Below are 7,973 nucleotides of genomic sequence, written 5' to 3' on the forward strand. Positions count from 1 at the left end.
TTTTTTGGTATAGCTTGCTTGCATAATTATGTGTTATTATTGTTGTTGCGTGCCGATTTTCACCTCTAACAGTTCTGCTATTTACACGTACAATTTTACTATTTGGTTTTTTGTTCATTTTTACAGTAGCTAACAGCACATTTAATGGTCAAAATTTATAACAGATTTTTTTTTTTTTTAATATAGCGTAAGAATGCCAGACTTTTTTAGATGCTTTATAATTTGGACAAAGTAATAGAAATAATAAAAAATACATATGTAGTTAGAACTAACAAAAAAATACATACTACTCAATGCTAATGCCAAATTTCCACGAAATGATAAACAATTTGTGCCATTGAAAAAAAAATCGGTGTGGAAATGAGCTCATAATGCTCATGGAAATTCGGCATAATGCTGGATTTACACTAGGCATTAAATGGTAATGACAAATTGGGCATTGAAAATATTAGTGTCATTACGTTGAAAAAATAGCCATTAAATTCATTTCCATGGGGCATTTTTTAAATGGCACCAATTTTTTGTCATTTCAATGCCTGGTGGAAATTCTGCATAAGGCTTCTCAAGTTGTAGAAAGTATGTCAAGTATGTAAATACCTACAAGACTTTAGCTAATTGACAGCGCGAGGAAAAAGACTGTTTGAAAATTTTTTCTGACTTTTTATGATTCCATATTGTGATTATGCTGAATTTCCACTTAGCATGAAAATGACAAAAAATGGGTGCCATTTAAAAATCGAAATTTTCTCAAATTTTGGCAATAAATTGCTTGTCATTCAATATCCAGTGGAATGCATGATAGCTTTAGTAATTTTAATAAATGAAATGAAAATAAAATAGTAAAAGGTGATGAACTGGAGATGCCAAGTACGAAATGTCGGGATTTTTATAGCATAGAACCAAATTGGTTTTTATGTGTGATTAAAAATCCCAAACGGAAAAGTAGCTTTGAAAACAGACCCAAAAAGAAATGGAGACCCAAAAATTTCGGAATCATAGTAGTCACAAACTTTCAATTAAGTTTTTATGATTTTTAAAATGAAATCACTGTAGAAATGAAGCATGCAACTGCGGTTGTTAATCTCCCGAAATTTGGGGTTCTCGCGAAGAAAAAGTTATTCAATTTCATTTGCTAATTTTAGAAGGTAAATTTCACATTGTAAATTACGTAAGGCATACGAAACCCGGAATTTCGGGATCTTGATTGCTGTTAAATCCGAAATTTCCAGATCTCGGCATAAAAAAGTATTTTCGTTAATTTTATGGTTTAAAAAAATACACAAGGCATAAGAACCCCTAAAAATTGCTTAAAATCAATGGTAAGTCCTAGCTTCCTCATACTTGCACTTTATTATAATAAAATTGAATGGACTAAAAAACTGCATACTCAACTTTTTTCTAGAGAGCGTAAATAAAAAGTGCAATATTTGTATGAAATTTTGCAGAATTTTCTCTAATTTTGCGCAAGGTTTGGAACTTTGATTTTTAGGATTTTTGTTGTAGAATTAACCATATTTGTATAAAAAATTAGCGAAAAATAAAATATTAAAAAAAATAGTTGCCCGTATTGTAAAAAATTCGCTGTACCTAAACTTTATTGACTGACTGTATGTATTTTGTGTTTGCAGTTTCCGAAACTTAGCTGGAACTTAGAAGAGTCAAAAATGCGAGTTTGTGAAATTTCGGGATTAATAAAGTCATGCTAGCCGCCAAATAGCTGGATATTGATGAAAAGTTTTTAAAGCAAAGTATCCAGATCACAAGAAAAACAAAAAATGGAAAGAAAAATTAATTTTGCTCTATCAAACTATCTTAAATCAGTTTGCTGCTCTCGAGAACCAAATGCGCGTGTAATTATTTCTTCAAGAAAGTTTTTAGCAATGATAACAGCATGCAGTTTTTCTAGCAACAAAAATAATGAAAATATTTGATTTGATTTGTGTTTTTTTTGTGAGCTGCAAACTACGCTTAAGAATTGAAATATTTCGAGAGTTGAAGAAATTTAGCTGAAAATGAAAAACAAATAATGCTAGAACGAAGACCTGTGCTAGAAATGATTTTTGTTCAGTTTTTTCCCCAAATTTCGGGAGCTCACAAATTAAAAAGTATGCAAAAAATTTGTCTAACTTAAAAAAAAAAACTCCATTGAAAACAATAAATATTGCAAGCCATGATTGCCCCGCAATTTCAACATATTGATACAATTTTATAAAAATTTTATTATAAGGTTTAGAGAAAGAAATGGTAAGGAACTTAGAGGAAAGAGAAAAATTAAGAAAACGCAATTTGCCCTAAGAACAAAAAAAAAAGAGTTTAAGAGTAATTTTCCCACGAGTTGACAAAGTTGGACGAAACAACTACTACAATAATTAATTCGCCTAAAAATATGTCGCAAAAAAATTATATGTATTCAAAAATTTATGAATAAAAAAAATAATATTATATTTTTAGGTAAAATAGTGAACGACATTTATCGTTTGGAGAAGATAGGGCCGTAAATATGTTTTTGCTCCGCATGAGGGCGGCCCTTGAAAATAGCATAACAAACTATCCATAAAAATTTAAATTTTTTTTTAAAAAAACTGGGTAAGCACTGTTCGAAGAAATTTAATTTCTTTTTAAATCGCAAAAGTCTTTTCTAAAAAATTTGTATTTTGACCAGCTATAACTCAGCGTATTGAAACTTATTCATATAAATTTTGTTGAATTTTTGCAATTGAAAAAAGAAATTTTTTTCCAAACCTTGTTTAAAATCTAAATGTGGATGTTTTTTTGTACATACTATCTACGTATAAGAAAATAAGGGCATCCACAAAAATTTCAAAATTTGAAACAAAGTTTTAAGGGTTGCCACCAGGGCTTAAAATAAATTTATTTATTTTTTAACTGCATACATATAACAAAATAAAGGGGGTGTAGCATGATTAATATTTTAAGGACCACCCTAATATATATGCATGTATATACAGTTATTATGTTTAATTAGATTTTCAGTAAATAAAATTCTTTTAAATGAAATTAAGAATGAAATTAGTCAAATACGGTTTCAGGTAGTTGTTAAATTTTTCAAACTTTATTGGCATGTAATGGCAAAATTCGCCGAAGTGACAATTTCCATAATTATGACGCCAACGAAAATGCCGCAAAAACTATATTTTAATTTCTTAAAAATACATAAAAAACATTCAATGTCCTTGATAGCAAAATATTTTTTCGCGGCATAATTTATGGCAACGATGATTGTCTTTTTGGTGAGTCCGGCTTCAGTGTCGGAATAGAGCCATTATTCGAAAATTTTGCCCAAAAATATGCAACGTCTTTGGATAAACAATATTTGTAGCGCATGCTAATGAATTTATTTTGCACATCTTCGACCTTAAAATTGCAATATTCTGGCATATGTACTTATGTACGTTATTCATAGAGATTATTTTCAAATATCGATTTAAAGATTTAAATTTTTTTTTAGAATCATTTCGAGATTGATTATGAAAATTTGCTTTGGCATCTCCAGTTAATACGAGTATGCAGAGGTGTTAAGGATTTTGAATGAGCTGAAAAGTTTTTTAAAATCGGATTTTAAATTTTTAAAATTTTTAAAATAAAATTTTAGGTACTTTTTGAAAAAAGTGACAACATATTTTCAGCGCCCTAAGTATTAGCAACAAATGTTCACAAACTAGCCAGTACTAACAAATTATTTTATTAAAAAAAAAGTTAAGTACTTTTTGATTTTACATATTTCTCACTTGTTTTTTTTTGAACGGATTACAATTCCACGCATCTTGGCAGCTTTGATTTAAGCATGATATATTAATTAATTATTATTTAATTGTTATTAATAACATTTCCTTAAAGACTGTTAACAATTTTGATAATTTTTTTATTTTATTTTTTTACCCCGGTTGTGATATGAAATTTCATTAAACTCGAAAATCATTGTGCGCAATTTTCATTCGCAGAGTGCTACGTAGAGAAAGCGGCGAAGAGCGTTCGAAAATGTTAGTTGTAAAGAAAACGAAGGAGAGCGTAAGAGAAAGTGAGCTGAGTTGGGTAAAACTGCGGCAGAGCTGGGGTAAAAAGGTGCTAAGTAGTAGATAATAGACAGGTAAGAGACGGGGGGGTGAAATAACACAAACGGCAATAACGCAAATTTGTGTTATTTCCCATTTGAATGTGAAATAACACAAATTTGCTTTATTTCATTTCTCGTTGAGCAATAAGACCAACTTTTATACTTAACAATTTGAGTAATAAAGCAAACTAGTGCACATATGTACGTAGTCACCCAGTTACATTTGACAAAAAGTAGTACATGAACAAGTTAAATGGACGGATTTGTAAGTATACAATTTTGAAAGTGCCCGGCGTCGCGGCGGTCCGCGTTGGCGCGCCGCCCCGCGCCACCCCGCGCCGCATTCGACGACGCGCTCGCGTCCCCCCGCCCCTCCCCTCCTTTCGCAATTATGTACTGGTGGCATTATAACCGTTTAGAAAAAGGAAAAATTATAAAATAACACTAGTTCACTTCTGAAACTGCTTTTTAATGTCCAAGTAATGGGAATTATTGTGTATGGTGTTATTGCATGCTGCATCCCACCCATAGTGGAATTTACCAGGTGCCACTGCTTTATTTGAAAATTTGCCTATAAAATGTGACTATAAGGCAGCCGAATGTCAGAAAATAAAGCGAGAAATCCCTTTTATTACTTCATCTGTTTATTGCGACATGGTTCCATGCAACCATTTTAAGGTTTTCCAGCAATGTTTTTAACAACATATTAAAAAGCATACAGAATAAATTCATACAAAAGCGCTATGTCCAATATGCGGAGCAGTTTTTAAAGACGATGCTTTTGCTATATTTTGTTAAACTTTTCATAAGTAAAAATATTTTGTGAATATTACTTTCTTCATATGAATTATATCACATTTTTTGTTTAATTCAAGGCCTATCAAACAGGTTAGAGCATTTGAGCAAAAACAACAGTTGACTGTATTTTGTTGTTGCTTCTGGTATCGAAGGTGCCAAAAACTGTTCTGATTTTTTTCTCCTACATCAAAGCGTGCCATGCGAAATACGAAAAAGGTAAAAAATTTAAATTGAAAAAATGAAAATTGTTGCAGCTTTCTTTCTTAGAAAATTGGTTCGCTTCTCGAAGCATTGATCCACCATCCTGTGCCAGGTCCAGTAATCAGCGGTTGTGCTGCTGAGTTGGTCGAGCTTTCCAAAAGCTGCTATTTAATCGCTGGTTTTGTATGGAAAATGTTTCACATGCAAATAGATTTTAACAATTTAGAATTTTTTTGAGAAGAAATGTTAAATATTTGACATTTTCGAGAACAAATAATTTGAAATAAATCAAATCAGCTGCTATACTGATATTACCTGTGCAATGTGCCTTGGTTTAACTGTATTTTTGGAATAAACAAAGTTCTTTTTGCTTCTGTCAGTAAACTGTGTTTTTTTTTTTACAAATAGTATAAATAAGCAATGGGAAATAAGGCAAAATTTGTTTTATTTCCAACCTTTGTTGGAAATAAAGCAAAACTCAGATTTTGGTATTATTTCCCATTTAAAAGTGAAATAAAGCAAATTTTGCGTTATTGCCGTTTGTGTTATTTCACCCCCCCGTAAGAGACCAAAGCAATTGGAGTAACTGTGCTCGAGTAGTAAAAAAATTATAGAATTCGACATTGTTTGACATCATATAAAAATTATTTTAAGATTACTGTGCTCAATACCCGAAATTAAAATGTATTTCGAGGAGCATTCGTAATCAGGAATAATATTACAAAATTTCGTAAGAAGTATTTATTAGTACATTTATTTTTTAATTGACAGCGTGCTCACATGGAAACCCATCACAATGACAACTGCAACGATAATACCGGCTATCATAATTTGGTAGGCACAGTGAAATTCCCAAGCTTTAACATTGGCAACTGCCGCCCTATATCCACGCCAAAGACAAAACTCATCGTATACCAAATGATTTAATTACTCCGCATAAAAGCCTTGATGCCAAATCGACGCACTGTTTCATCGTTGTAACGTTCCCAATATGTCATAACAATAACATAGGAAATTGTCATTTTTAGACCGCTTGAAGCCAAGTTTTTCGTGCACACTTTTAGGCGCATTATTTAAAATAATCGATATGCCATGATTTGTGTCATTGGCATGGGAATAATGCGGCTACTGAGATAAGCATATTCTACATAGACAAGCATTTTTCTGTTTTTGCTCTAGGGAACTGTTCACCTCAAATGGTGAGTAAAAAACGCTGTAGTGTTTAGTGGCTGGCCACCTGTAGTGTTTCAGCATATCGGAAAATGTTGCAGCCAACTACAGATTTTACCAGATCTTGCAGTATCTGTCATTTAATCAAAGTTTAAACAATATATTTTTTTCGTGCGACCACTATGTCAGATATCTCATTTGCCATCATTTGGTATTTGCCTTCTCCCTGAAGGAGAAAAGTGCTATTCCAAGCTGTGAGTACTGGTTGCGACGTTTCAAAAACAAACACAAGAAGAATTTGCGTGAATATTCGGTGTGACTCACCAAGAAAGTTCATTACGATTGGAAGTCATTGGTATAGTCCAGAAAGCAAGTAATTGTATGCGTAACGAACTCAAACAAAGAGTTTGCACGGCTTGTCTCTGTTTCCCAAATACTCCTTCAATAGTAAATCAGTATGACAATCCAAAGCGGCACAGCGAACCCGTGTCAGCGAAAGTGGCCACTATATACGTCGGCGCTCTCTGCAGACAACAACTGATGAGATTGAAGGGAGTGATTACGGACGAACGGCCAAAATGGGCAACCAGACTAGAGTCATTGATATTACACCATCACGATGGTACTCGATGGGAAGTCCTAGCCCACCCACCCGCCTTATAGACCGGACTTTGCACAGTCAAACTACTTCTTGCTTCGGTCAATGCACAACGCCCTTGCGGCAGTACGTTCACTTCAATTGTAGGTATCGAAAATTGGTTTGATACTTTGTCATGCGAAATCCACGCATTGCCAGAAAAGTTGGGAAAATTTACTTATATACAATTTTTTGATAGGGATGCAAAAAGCATTCCATGGCTGTAAATTGTTATGGAAACGTATATTCAACGTATATGGAAACGTATTCTCATGTCAAGAAAAAACTCACCATAAAGACAACTGTCATGATAATCACAATTTCTACAGTGGGAATGTGCCAATATGTTTACTATGAACTGAATTTATTTACGCAAGCAAAAGATATTACACATGAATACGAAAATATCGAACAGCGGTTCTTGCTGCAGGAAATTTTTAGTTGGTGTGGTGTAAAAATAACTGCCATTCCTGACATGACTTCGAATAACATCGTAAAAAAACTTAATAGGAACGCGTTTTACAAAAAATCTTGAAAAAACCCCTCTACGTTTTTGGGAATGTTACTGGTTTGCTATCTAAATTGCTGCTCTCTCTTCCCCTCCCCAGCTACACTCTACAACTCACTCTCACCACTCACATTATTCCCAAACGCTCACCGTCCGCCCACTGCGCGCATCGTTCCCACAATTCTGCGCTAACACTCATATTCGAGTATGAATGGCTTACGCTCGCTGGCATATGACGGTGATATTAATGGATTAGCGCTATCCGCTATAGCTGCATCTGCCGCTATCTCAACCGAATTTGTACCGCTTCCTTTATTGCCGTAATGCATTTGCGCGAGCAATGCGTAGTTATTACTAGCGACCGCAGAAGCATTTGCGGTCAGCGCATATCGATGATTAGTCGACGAAGAGGAAGAGGATGAAGATGCGGATGCCGATGCCGATGCCGATGCTGTTGATGAGGCGTAGGCGGGATGTGCGCTATCGGATATTCCACTGCCACCACCACCACCTGTGCCATAATAGTTGAGCGCGTTGATGAGTGGCACAGTGCTGCTACTGCCGCCGCTTGACGGCGAGGTGGG

This window comes from Rhagoletis pomonella, unplaced genomic scaffold, assembly GCF_013731165.1.
Source record: "Rhagoletis pomonella isolate Grant_MI unplaced genomic scaffold, Rhpom_1.0 Rhpom_scaffold_00001, whole genome shotgun sequence".
NCBI classification, from domain to species: Eukaryota; Metazoa; Arthropoda; class Insecta; order Diptera; family Tephritidae; genus Rhagoletis; species Rhagoletis pomonella.